The following is a 13,562-nucleotide window of genomic DNA, read 5'->3' as shown; positions in this document are numbered from 1 at the left end:
AAGAAAGAAAAAATATTTTATTTTTAGTTTGGGGTATTTTGATCTTTCTTTTTCTTTATGTTTTATCTGCATGCATGCTTATGTACCACATGCGTGCCTGGTGGCTGAAGAGACCAGAAGAGGATGTTGGATTCCCTGGAACTGGAGTTACACACAGGTGTGAGCTGCCTTGTCCTGGGAATCACACCCAGGTCCTGTGGAAGAGCAGTCAGTGCTTTTAATCCCTGATCTGTCTGTCCAGCCCCCACCCACTTATTTTGGGGGAAGAGGTTGAGACAAATCTCACTATGTAGCTTTGGCTCGCCTGGAACTGGGTATGTAGAGCAGGGGCTGGCCTCCCATTTACGGAGATCCGCCTGCCTCTGCCTCCAGAGTGCTGAGATTAAATGTGTGCACCACCACAGCCAGCCTGCTTTCCAGGAGCTGAGGAGCCAGTGGTGTGGCCATCTTCCTCAGAAGGCCTTGAAGTGACTTCACAGGACTCACACAACTCTTTTTTGTTTTGTTTTGGTTTTGCTGCCATTTGTTTTTTTGAGACAGGGCCTCGTATAATCCAGGATGGATTATATCCTCACTAGTAGCTGAGGATGACCTTGAAACTTTTGACACATTCCATCAAGTAATAGAGTCTTTGGGACACATTGCTAAGTGAAATAATACAGATACAAGACAAACGATCCCACTCATCCGAGAGCCCTGGAATCCTCCAATTCATGTGTGCAGAAAATCGACCGTTGGGTCCCGGGGCTGGGGAGAGAGGAAGAGTCGGTGTTTAATAGGGACAGGGTTACAGTTTAGAAAGTAGAAAATGTCTGGAAGTGGGTGGTTGTCACAGCTGTGCCGCACCACACACTGTCTGTTGTCTGACGCGCACTTGATGGTCAAGGTCAGAGACTGGATGGTATATGTGTTATATCACAATTTGTAAGAAGGTTAAAGGCTGGAGGTGCCTTTGTGAAGTGCTTACTAAGATTCCTCAGTAAGACACTGTGGGCGTGGGCGTGGCTCAGTGGTAGAGCCCCTGCCTAGAATCCCCCAGTGAGGGGCTGGGGTGTGGCTCAGTGGTAGAGCCCCTGCCTAGAATCCCCCAGTGAGGGGCTCTTGTCTAGGGCACATGAGGCCCTGGGTTCCTTCCCTGGCACTGAAAACAAAAATTATATACACAGGATCTGGAAGAATAGTTTTCCCCAGGGAAGAACCCCCAAATTAGTTATCCAATACCAAGTGATAAGCCCTGAAATCATATACATACAAGTAACATTATTTGTAGTGAACTCACACCCACATACACATCCATATCACAACAATTTAAGAAATTAAAGACAGGAATTTGAGAGAGAGCAGGAGAAATGTGCACAGCAGGAAGGGCTGGGAGGAAGAAAGAAAAGGGGAATTTGTAATTATACAATTATACCCCTATTTCAAAGAAAAAAACAAGCTTTGTACGTGAATCAGATAGGTTCATGTTTCCAAGGGACAGATAAAGAGACTCATGGGGGAGGGGGGGAGCACGGCTTCCGAAGGAAGAGATAAGCTGTATCGGTCCATCTCCCCTGGTGACGCATGGCGGTACAGCCTGCTTTCCACAGTGCCTGAGGAGCCTTGGGCGGCCATTTCTCCCGGAAGTCCTTGAAGTGACCTCACAGGTTCTGGAGCCTTATTCTTTTGTTTTGTTGCTTTTTTTTTTTTTTCTGGTTTGTTTTTTTGTTTCATTTTTGAGAAAGGGTCTCATTTCGAACAGGCTAGCCTCACTAAGTAGTTGAAGATGACCTAATCCCCCTGTCTCCATCTCTTGGGGGTTGGAATCACAGGTGTGCACTGACACACTTGGTCTTCCAGCCCCTTCTTGTCATGTTCAATAGAACAGGAGTTTGGGCCATCTGGGTAGCATGTGTCCTGTGGTGGGGGCGGGTCAGCTCTGAGGTCTCCGCAGCCCCGCCTCAGGGAGACTCTTGCCTCTAATCCGAGGTGGAGTTTGTGGGTCTACGTTTTTGCTCCTATCTTCTTAAGCCACACACCCATCTCAGAAGGATTAGCCCTGCTCATCTTCAGAGCCACTTAGCGGCTGACCTCCCTGACCCCGGGCAGTTCAAGAGGCCCGGCGCCTCTGCCCCACTGACCTGCCTCCCTGAGGGGAAACCATGTCCTTCTGGGGGTGGGGGCTTGCCAAGCACACAGAACCTACTGCATACTGCGAATTAACTGTGTTCTAGGCACCTACTATGTGCTTGGTATCTGTACTAGTCAGGGTTCGTTTAAGATGTAAGAGTTAGCCAGGAAATAAGCCTAAGCTGTTGGCCAAACTGTGTTGTAATTAATACAGTCTTTGTGTGATTATTTGGGTCTGAGTGGCTAGGAAACAAACAAGCAGTCTCTGCTTACATGAGGAAGAACCAAGTTTGTGTGTCTACCTTTTGTGCTCCAATATGAGCACCCAAGTGCAGCTCAGAGGGGCAGAGGAAGCTGCTGAAGGTCACACAGCAAGAACAATGGAGCCAGGCTGGGGAGAGCCCCCAGGCCCGTCAGCACTGGATCCCAGTGGGTACTCTCACTACTGCGGAACTATTCTGATGCCACAGGAACCGGCCCTCCTTCTTGCCCCTCACCTGCTGGGCAGGGGACACAGGGCAGGGCTTGTGAAGCTGTTGTCTTTTGGTGTCTTCTGAGACAGACTGGCAAGCTGTCCTGAGGGCTCTTCACCCTTGTGGAAGATCTGTCTGCTTCCCTCTGCCATGGGGTGGGGGTAGGGGCCGCCAAAGCTCAGATGCTCTGGCTTCCTCTTTGGGGAGCACTTTTGGGGAGTGCACACAGGTGCTGATGTAGGGTACCCTCAGGCACTGTTGGGGAGCCCTCTCGTGTGATTGGTGTTTGAATCATACCTAATGAATTTCACTATGGCATTCATCCACATTATAATTATAGTTACCCCACCTTTTCTTATCCCCCCTCCTCCCACTGAGTCCCACCTTAGTCTTCCCAACACGTCCTCCTCCTGTTTTCATGCCCTGCATGTGTATGCATACACGTGTGCATGCCTGTGAGTGTATGCACATGTGTGTGCATATGCATGAGTGTGTGCATGTGTGTGTGTGAGAGAGAGATCCAGAGAATCTCACTAGAGCTGTTTACCGGGGCAGGAGTGAAGGGCTACATCCTTGCAAACCTGTCTCACCGCCTCCCCAACTATGAACTGAACTGTCTACTGAAAGGGGCGGCCCTCACCAGCCCCTCCCACTCCTAGACTCTGTTTCCCATCCAGTTCTTGCACAGGTACCACAGCACCACAGCAGCCGGGAAGTCACAGCACTTCACCCCTTCCGCTGGCGCTTAGATCTTTCTGCCCTGAGCCTTGGAGGGGGTGATGTAAATGTGTCATTCAGAGCTGGGAACTGTGGAGTGGAGCGATTCCTGCTACCCACAGCACAAGAGATGCTTCTCTGACCAAAGCCGACAGCAGCCGTCATCTAGGAACAGACAGAGTTTTCAGAAGGCAATTGTGCATGTGTGTCTCATCCACACAGTAACGCAACAGCAGTAGAGCCCCACTGGGAACGGTAACAGGAAGTACTTTTAGTGGGTAGCATTCTTAGGGAGCACTCTCAGGTACTGTGGAGAAGTACCCTTGAGTCTTTCTGGGAAGCACGCTGGGGAGCTACAGAGGGGTTCTACCAAATGCCGCTAACGAGCACCCTTAGGGACCAGCTGTGTGAGATCACTCTTGGGGAGCACTCCTGGGGAGTCCTCCTCGGTACTACGAGGGTACTTTCAGGAAATACATTCTGCTACTACTGGGGAGCATTCCTGGTACTATAGAGGAGCATTCTCTGGAAGTAAATGATAGGATCACTGGGGTACTTTTTTGGAAAATGCACTCCGGAACTACTGGGGTACTCTCAGGGTACACCTTCTGGTACTACTTAAGAGCGCTCATACTATCAGAGTGCACTTTTGGAGGGGACACACTGCTACTGGGGAGCACTCCTGTGTCCATACCATTTGGAGCATTCTTGGGTATTACTGGGATAAAGTGTCAGGTACCAGAGGGGAGGTGTTTGGGGAACAGTCTGAGGTCTAGTGGGGAGCACTCACCTTAGTCTCCCTGCCTGGCATTTCTAGCATCAGAAGAAGCATCCCCAGCCCTGCCCTCCAGCCCCTGCTCATTAGAATAGCATCACCCAAGCAGGGCTAGGCTTCCAGTCCTGAGCTTCTGCACGCGGAGCCCCCACTGTGTCCAGTGTCTCCCTTCCTGTCTCACCCCTTCAGGTTTCACGCATAGCATCACCACCGAGAGCCCCAGCCCATACGCATACGCCAATCACCGTGTCCCCGGGTTTCTGCCTGTCTCTGCATTTGCAGTCTGATTTCTGCCCGATAACCCTCAGGAAGGCAGTTTATCTGACATTCCATCACCATGGCCACCCGCTTACCCCCAGTCTGCCACCCAGGCCCAGGAGGTTGGCCCTTTGGACAGCTGTCTCCTACACACGTCTGTCTACACTGAGTCTTGGAGAGCAGAACCAAACCCTCTGACCCCAGTTCACTCCCCAGGGCGTGGAGCTGGCTCCTGAAGGGTCCCTAAGAGGGCAGCAAGAGGCTGTGGCGAAGGTGAAAACATCAGGACCTAGTCTGCCAAAACTGGTTGGCCCAGGGCTGGGGTGAAGCTCAATGGTCAGAGGACCTGGGTTCAATTCCCAGTACCACATGGTGGCTCACAATGATCTGTAGCTTCAGAAGGGGTCTGGCACCCTCTTCAGGCCTCTGTGGACATTGTATACACATGATGCACAGACATACATGCAGGCAAAACACTCCCCCACACAAAAATAATAAAGTTTGGCCAGCTGGTGGTGGTGCACACCTTTAATCCTAGCACTTGGGAGGCAGAGGCTGGTGGATCCCTGTGAGTCCGAGGCCAGCCTGGTCTACCGAGGGAGTTCCAGAACAGCCAGAGCTACACAGAGAAATCTTGTCTCTAACAACAAATCAAACAAACAAAAGGTATGCACCATCATGCCCAGCCAGACTTAATTATTTCCATTTTATGTGTGTCTGTGATTGGCCTGCATGTATGTCTGGGAACTGTGTGCATGCAGTGCTCTTGGAGGCCACAAGAGGGCACTGGATCCTCATGGAACTGGAGTAACAGCCAGTGATGGGCCACCATGTGGGAACTGAAGCAGGTCCCTGGAAGAGTAGTTTGAGCTATCTCTCTAGATTTCTGTTTGTGTGTGTGTGTGTGTGTATGTGTGTTCACATGGGTGTAGTTTCCCATAGAGTCCAGAAGAGGGCACTGGATCCCTTGGAGCTAGGGTTACAGGTGGTTGGGCAAGCATCCTACCAACTAAACCTTATATCACACCTTTGAGCTAGACTTTCTGTATTTTGCTAACAAATGAACCCTGATGCAGGGGACGGGAGTTGACGCCAAGACTCCAACAGCAAGCAGACCACTTCAGGAACCAGATGGGACAGTTTCCAGATGGAAGGAAGCTAGAGGACCCGGGTCAGGGTGGGCCAAACTGAATTTTTATTATTCTTCCATTGAGTGTGTGTATGTGTGTATGCGGGGTGCGTATGCATGTGTCCTTGTGTGTGGAGGTCAGAGAACAAAAGAACTCAGTTCTTTCCTCCCACCATGTAGGTCCCGAGGGTCACTCAGTCTTGGTGGCAATTGCCTTTACCTGCAAAGTCATCCCACTGGCCCTTGAACTGTATTTTTTATGATGACAGGGTCTCACAATTTAGTCTTGGCTGGAACTCGCTCTGTAGACCAGGTTGGCCTTGAACTCACAGAGATCCATCTGTGTCTGCCTCTCGGATGCTGAGGTTAAAGACCTGTACCGCCCCATCCTGTCCATGTCCAAGCTTCGGGCTTGCCGTGCCCAGTGGAGTGCAGAGGAGAAAGGTTGCGGCAGGAAGACACAAGAGCTTTAGCCTCAGTCCCTGGATCTCTAGGTCCCCAGCCTGACAGAATGCTGGGCTGGCCAGGAACCAGCCTTCCCTGATGGGGAGAGGACCCCCTTGAAATGGCAGCTCCTCCATCCGAGTCTGTCACCACGTGTACTGCCAGCTCCCTCACTGCCACCAGAGCCTCACTGGAAAACTGCCCGCAGGTTGAAAGAGATTTCTTCCCAGCAGACAGCGCGCGCTCTGGCGGATTCTGGCTTTATCTTTCCCCTGCAGAGGGAGTGAGCCCTGTTCATTTCACTTCCTACAATTAAAAACACCAGAGCCCTAAATCACAAACTGAAAAACAGGTGGGGCCTTCAGGATTTCTCTGCAGCTTGATAAGGAGGCACTGGTTGCCAGAGCAACAGAGCAAGGCGCATTCTGGGGAGGAGGGCCCTGGATTCCTTGTGCGGGTTTTCCCGGGAGGAAGGCAGCTTCCCAGGGCCTTTTTGCTCACGGTGTTTGGGGTCCAGGAGGAGAGCCTGAGCGTGGGAAGATGGTGGAGCCCCTCCTACTCTCAGGAACTCTATCTTTAGGATAAACCTGCGTTTGCTTTGCTAAAAGGGGTAGGCATGGTGTTGTGCTCCTTTAATCCCAGCGCTTGGGAGACAGACACAGCAGGATCTCTGTGAGTTCTAGGCTAGCCAGGGCTACCTACTGAGACGTCAGAGAAACAGACAGAGAGAGGCAGAGACAGACAGATTTTTTCAGGACACACATGCAATCCCTGGCTAGTCTTTTCAATGGCTTAGTTTTTGTTGTTGTTTTCAAGACAAGGTTTCTCTGTGTAACATTCCCGGCTGTTGTGGAACTTGCTCTGTAGACCAGGCTGGCCTCGAACTCACAGAGATCCTCCTGCTTCTGCCTCCCAAGTGCTGGGATCAAAGGCATGTTACATCGCTGCCTGGCAATGGCTTAGTTTATTGACAGAACTTCACAATGTACCCTGAGTTGGCCTTGAATTTATACTATGGCACGTGTGTGGGGTTCCAAGGACAACTTTTCAAAATTGATTCTCTCCACGTAGGTCCCAGGGACTGAATTCAGGTTGTCAGGATTGGCAGCAAGTGTCTTTACCTACAGATTCCTCTCAACAGCCCTGGGGGTGAACTTTTTTTTTTTTAAGATTTATTATGTATACAGTATTCTGTCTGCATGTATGCCTGCAGGCCAGAAGAGGGCGCTAATCTTACTACAGATGGCTGTGAGCCACCATATGGTTGCTGTGAATTGAACTCAGGATCTCTGGAAGAGCAGTCAGTGCTCTTAACTAAAATTTTAAGACTTATTTTTCTTTTTTTGACAGTTCTGGGGATAAAACCCAGGGTCTGTGGTCTCTCACTGAGCCCGCTGCAGCCCTTGAAGTTTTTCTGTCCGCCATTTTTACCATTTTTTTTTTCATTCATCTCCTCAATCATACTTTGCAGCTGGATGAACGTGTGATAATTTATTTAACCCGCCCCCGTGGACGGACATTTAGAATACTTTCAGCCTTTGGGAATTACATGGGATGGTGATAATGGACATTATCTATCTGTCACTTTGCGCCTGTTCAATGGGCTGTGAAAAAATCCTGGGGTGGCAAGGCTGGGCCAAACAGACACGAGTTCAGAATCTCAGTAACGGCAGCTCAATGTCCTCCACACGACTTCGCAGAGCCCGCTGGCAGGACCAGCTCTGTCCTCCTCGCAGGCTTGTCAACTTGTGTGTGTCTGGAGGTGCGTGTTTCTGTGTGTGTTCATATACGTGCATGCACACGTAATTGTGTGTATTTGGGTCAGACGGTGATATCTGGCATCTCCCTCAGTTGCTCTCCATCCTTTTTTGCCTGCATGCCTGTGCATGCCTGGTGCCCCCGAAGTCAGAAGAGGCCATCAGATGTCCTGGACTGAAGCTACAGATGGTGGGAACCACCACGCAGGTGCTGGGAATCAAACCTGGCCTTCTACATAAGCAGCCAGTGCTCTCAGCCACTGAGTCAGCTCTCCAGTCCTTTTTTTCTGTTTTTGTGACACGGTATCATGAAAAGCCTGGAACTTATTATGTTGATAAGGCTGGCCTCAAACTCACAAAGATCCATCGATTTCTGCCTCCTGAGTGCCAGGATTTAAAGTGTGGATCGTCCTGTCTAGTGTGCAACTTTCTTTTTCTTTTTGTGTTTTTTTTTGTTTGTTTGTTTGTTTGTTTTTTGGATTTTTCGAGACAGGGTTTCTCCGTAGTTTTTTTTTTCTTTTTTTTTTTCCCTGTCCTGGAACTAGCTCTTGTAGACCAGGCTGGGATTACAGCCTCTGCCTCCCGAGTGCTGGGATTAAAGGCATGCGCCACACCGCCGAACTCAGGTTCTTATGCTCACATGGCAACCACTTTACTGACGGAACCATCTCTCCATGGCCTAACATTTTAATTTTACCACTTTCACAGGTGATGAGGGGCTAACACTGTGATTTCCTGAGCATGCTCTTATATTTTTGGTTGTGAGCCTAGCCTTTAACAGCTGAGCCATCTCTCCAGCCCGAGCATGCTCATATAAGTAGTATTTGCCTTAACTTGTTTAAGACACAGTTTTGAGGGGCAGACAGCATCTAGCCTGGGGTGGGGTGGTCTAGGGGCCTGATCATTATTAACTTCTCGTCTCAGCCCTTGGCACATAAATGCTTTTTTTTCTTTATAGGGTAGGTTAATGATGAGAAGTATTCGGTATAGCACCCTGCACTCAGTAGGTGCTCAATAAATACAATCCATTGTCCTTGTTGTCTGCCCTGGTATCACGAGCTTGGCACTGGTCAGCCTCTGATTGTGGCTCCATTAGAAGACCCTGGGTGTGTGCACATATGAGGACCTTCCTGGAACCCCACAAACCTACGGTCAGATGCCTTAGGGAGGTGGGCAGAGGACACATACACATGCAGAATAGAGCATTGAAGAGTGAGAAGGAAACGTCTTTGAATAAACAGGACTCTCAGCTGATGGCTGTCAATATTAGAGCCCCTGCCTAGAATCCCCCAGTGAGGAGCTGAGGACAGAGCTAAGCATTATCACAATTATATAGCATGTGCAGGGACCTGGTTTTCACCACTAGAACCACACACAACACACAAAAACAAAGTTATAATATTTATCTGGAAATGAAGCAGGAAAGATTGCTTGTGGAATACACCTGTCATAAAAACAATGAGTGCATTCAAAAGACAGCAAATGAAATAGTCTATCTTGTTTTGCCTTGTTACTTGGGGTTTTGTATAGCACAGGCTAGTCTCCAATTGACTACCCTTGACCCTTGCATCCACCTCCTGAGTCCTGAGATGACACACAGGGCGTACCACTGTCACAGCCTCATCTCTGTCGCTGTGACAAAACACCCAGCACAGAAAGGAAAGGCGAGCCCTTGCCACCAGGCAGTGGTGGCACACACCTGTAATCTCAGCACTGTGTGGCTTTGGTGCCTGTCCTGGAACTTGCTCTGTAGACCAGGCTGGTCTCAAATTCACAGAGATCCGCCTGCCTCTGCCTCCCGAGTGCTGGGATAAAAAGAGTGTGCCACCACCGCCTGGCCTTCTTTTATCCTTATAGTTCCAGTTCAGGAGGGTCACTGCCTAGGGAATGACGCTGCCCAGAGTGGGCTGAGTGGATCAACGATGCCCAGCACTAAAGGGAGACCGTTAGAGGTAAAATGAGGGCACACAAATTATTGAAACACAGTTATCCCTGATCTCAGAGATAACTCTGGTTATTCTCGTCCAAAGCTACACACATCAGATGGACACATCCTGTCCTTGGACAGGATGTCTGAGGCTCCTTTATGAAGGCTGTGGTTCTGGCAGAGATTCTGTGGGAGTTCTTGTTATCACAACACACTCAGCTTTCCCCTTCCCCAAGATTTATTATTTTTATAGTTTGTCTTATTTTACGTGTATGAGTGGTTTTTTAATCTATTTATTTATTATGTATACAGTATTCTCGGTATTCTATCTGCATGTATGCCTGCAGGCCAGAAGAGGGCACCAAATCTCATTACAGATGGTTGTGAGCCACCATGTGGTTGCTGGGAACCAAACTCGGAACCTTCGGAAGGGCAGGCAGTGTGCTTAACCACTGAGCCATCTCTCTAGCCCCATGTATGAGTATTTTGCCTGCAGGCATGCCTGTATACCACACGTGTGCTTAGTGCTCAAAGAAGTGAGAAGAGAGCATCAAAGAACCTAGAATTGGACTTACAGATGACGGTGCTGGATGCTGGGAACCAAACCTAGGGCCTCTGCAAGAGCAACAAGGTCATTTAACCACGGGCCCATCTCTCCAGCCCAACCCTTATTTATGTGTTCTGTCTGTGTGATTGTATGTGTATCTGTGCACTACATGTATGCACTGCCTGAGGAGGCCGGAAGAGGGAATTGGATCCCTTGGAACTGAAGTTACAGATGACAGTGAGTCCCCACGTGGGTGCTGGGAATCAAACTCTGGTCCTCTGGAAGAACAGCCAGTGATCTTAAAAACTGGGCCAACTCTCCTGCCTAGACAGGGTTTCTCTGTGTAACAGGAACTCCCTTTGTAGAGCAGGCTGGCCTCCAGCTCTGCCTCCCATGCACTACTGGCTTTTTCTTTCTACAAACAGAAGTCAGGTGGCTTCGCCCTCTAGCCAGCTCTAAGGGTAGCCTACCTAAGGGTACTGCCCCTAAGAGCCCACGGCCCACGGCTGCCAGACAGTGGGCCCCACAGACAGACACTGGCTAAGGGAGGCATGCACTAATGTCAACCCTCTCCAAAATGAGGCAAGGCTCCCCCCGTGTACATCTCTCACAGGCCACAGCCCCTGCCTTGTTGAGCTGAACAGCCCAGGATGGTACTTCCTAAGATGGGCACAGTACTACCCGCCCCCCCCCCCCCCCCGTGTACATCTCTCACAGGCCACAGCCCCTGCCTTGTTGAGCTGAACAGCCCAGGATGGTACTTCCTAAGATGGGCACAGTACTACCTCCTGCCCCGCCAGGTCTTCCGCAAGGAGACCCCCACAGCCCCTGAGTACTGGGGGGGGCGCTTCTGTTGAATGTGGTGGACTCTGGGGACTGCCCGTCGTCAAGGGTGGAGGTGACAGGTACTGAGAGAGCCAAAGCTGAACAGATCTTGCTGTTTTTCTGGAGATACCTGTGCTTCGGTTTGGCAGCCGTGTTATAAAGAAGCCCAACTAGCCCAGAAAAGGTGTTCTAGCCACAGGCTCCACTGAGGTCAAGGTCAACACTAACATCTGCAGGTAGGAATGGTGGGTGAGCACTTATAATTCAGCACCTGGGAGGCAGAAGCAGGATTGGGAGTTCAAGGCCAGCCTTGTCTACGCATAAAATCTGAAGCCAGCTTCAGCCACTTGAGATCCTGTCTCAAAGAAGAATGGAGGGGGACTGGAAAGATGGCTCAGCAGTTAAGAGCGCTGACTGCTCGTGCGTGCAGGGGACCCAGGGTCAATTCCCAGCACCCACATGGTGGCTCACAACTGTCTGTAACTACAGTACCCTTCCACAGGTAAAGCAAACCACCAATGCACATAAAAGTAAATAAATAATAAAAAAAATGAAGGAACCTCCTCCCTCCTTGAGCCTATGAATCAGATCACACATGGATAGTCAAGAGTCCTGGTGGAAGGACCACAGAGCTGCCTGGTTTTCTAAATCAAGTTCATTTTATTTGAGATTTTCCACATGCCACAGGTTTACATAAAAACAGCCATTCAGAATGCAGTTTGTCAGCACCACAGTGACATCTGGGTGTGTCACTACCAGATACCAACCACACAGGCAGTTCTCCCAGCTAGACAGGAGTCTGGGCAGTCAGTCACCAAAAGGGGGGGAATGGTCACTTAGCACCTGATCACAAGGCCCTCCATGCCCCGAAACAATAAATACTCAACTCAGGTGGTGCCAGGTAAAGTCACACACAATGTGTCATGGTCAGAAGTGGCATTACCTAGACGCGTGCTCTTGCATGTGCACACACCAGACACACCTACAGATGCACGCACACTCCTGCTATGGAAACCTTTGTTTGTACACACATTCCTTGCACAGCAACCCGTGAACACCTCGCCAGCACAGAGGTCAGGGCTTTGGCTGGAGCCGAGCCTGCCCCGTCTGCACCCCCAGGTTGAGGCAGATCCCAGGCCAGCATTAGCAGCAGCTCGGGTCTCCCTGACCAGCACTGCTGCTGGCAGCCCCGTGGCAGCCTGCCAGGTCTGGCTAGGGCAGGGCAGGTGCAGCCAAGCAAGCTCCTGGTCTGAGCTTTCAAAGAAAAGCACCCCCCACTGGTGGGCCTCCAGAGATGTACCTGTGACGACTGAGCAGCATAGGACCCATGGCTGGTACAGACTTCACGCAGTAGTAACACAGAGCCTAGCAACTTCTACTGTGCCCTGCAGGCCCAAATGCAGATGAGACCAGTCACAAAGCTCCTACCGCAGTGCAGTGGGTGCTGCTAATAACTGTGAGTACCAGGCCTGGTGATGGTGATGCACGCCTTTAATCCCAGCACTCGGGAGGCAGACAGGCGGATCTCCCTGAGTTCAGGGCCAACCTGGTCTACAAGAGCTAGTTCCAGGACAGGCACCAAAAACTACAGAGAAACTGTCTCAAACCAAAATAATAATAATACAATAATAATAATAATTACCAATGAACTGGTCACATCCACAGGAAGAGGTCAGCGTATCAGNTCTCTCTCTCTCTCTCTCTCTCTCTCTCTCTCTCTCTCTCTCTCTCTCTTCCCCCTCCCTCCCTCATCTCTTCAGGCATAGACTCTCCCGTAGCCTGGGCTGGTTTCAAATTCATTATATAGGTGAAGCTGGCCTTGAACTCCCAATTCTCTTGCTTCCTCCTCGCATTCCCCATCACACTTGGCTTCTCTTTTTTTTCCTTGTGAGACAGAGATTTCCACCTCTTCAAAGGGGCAGGCCACAGCAAAGGCTGGAGGAAAAGGTGGCATACTGGCACCTCTCGGAAGGGGTGTTAGGGTGGCTGTCCATCCTCCTCGAGGGGGTTCAGTCTTGGCTCAAAGAGGCCTGGCCCTTGGCACTCACTGCTCCACTGCCTGGGCCCATCTTTCCCACAGACCCCTCTGGGCCTAGACATCATCTTGCTAAGAACTTAGTTAGCTTTTAACTCTGGGTCTGATGCCTTAGACACTGAATCTACCCTGGATGCCCATGTGAGAGACACCCAGTGGATTGTGTCTGGGCCCAGTCCTCCGCTGGCCACAGCCTGGGCCCAGGCCAGGCCTGGACCTCGAGGCCTTGTTACAGGGCTTCTAAGAGCCAATTGCAGGACAAAGCCCGATCCTGTCATTTAAGAGCAAATCACTCCTCACTCTGGGCGATAAAATTCCTCCCTATGAGAATCAGGAAAGTGGGTTGGGGAGATGGCTCAGTGGGTAAAATACTTGTTGCATGAGGACCTGAGTTCAGATCCCCAGAAGTGGTGGTGCACGTGGGTCATCACAGAACTCCCATCACAAGCTGGGAGATGGAGCTGGGAAGTCCATGGGCGGGCTAGCCTAGTGTACACAGCAGCAAACAAGGTGGGGGTGAAAAGGGACACCCGATTGTCCTCTGCCCTCTACACATGAGCGGGGGC

The sequence above is a fragment of the Alexandromys fortis genome, unplaced genomic scaffold (genome assembly GCF_014885135.2).
Source record: "Alexandromys fortis isolate MF-2015 unplaced genomic scaffold, M_Fortis_MF-2015_v1.1 scaffold_144, whole genome shotgun sequence".
NCBI classification, from domain to species: domain Eukaryota; kingdom Metazoa; phylum Chordata; class Mammalia; order Rodentia; family Cricetidae; genus Alexandromys; species Alexandromys fortis.
This window is presented reverse-complemented; position numbering follows the sequence as displayed.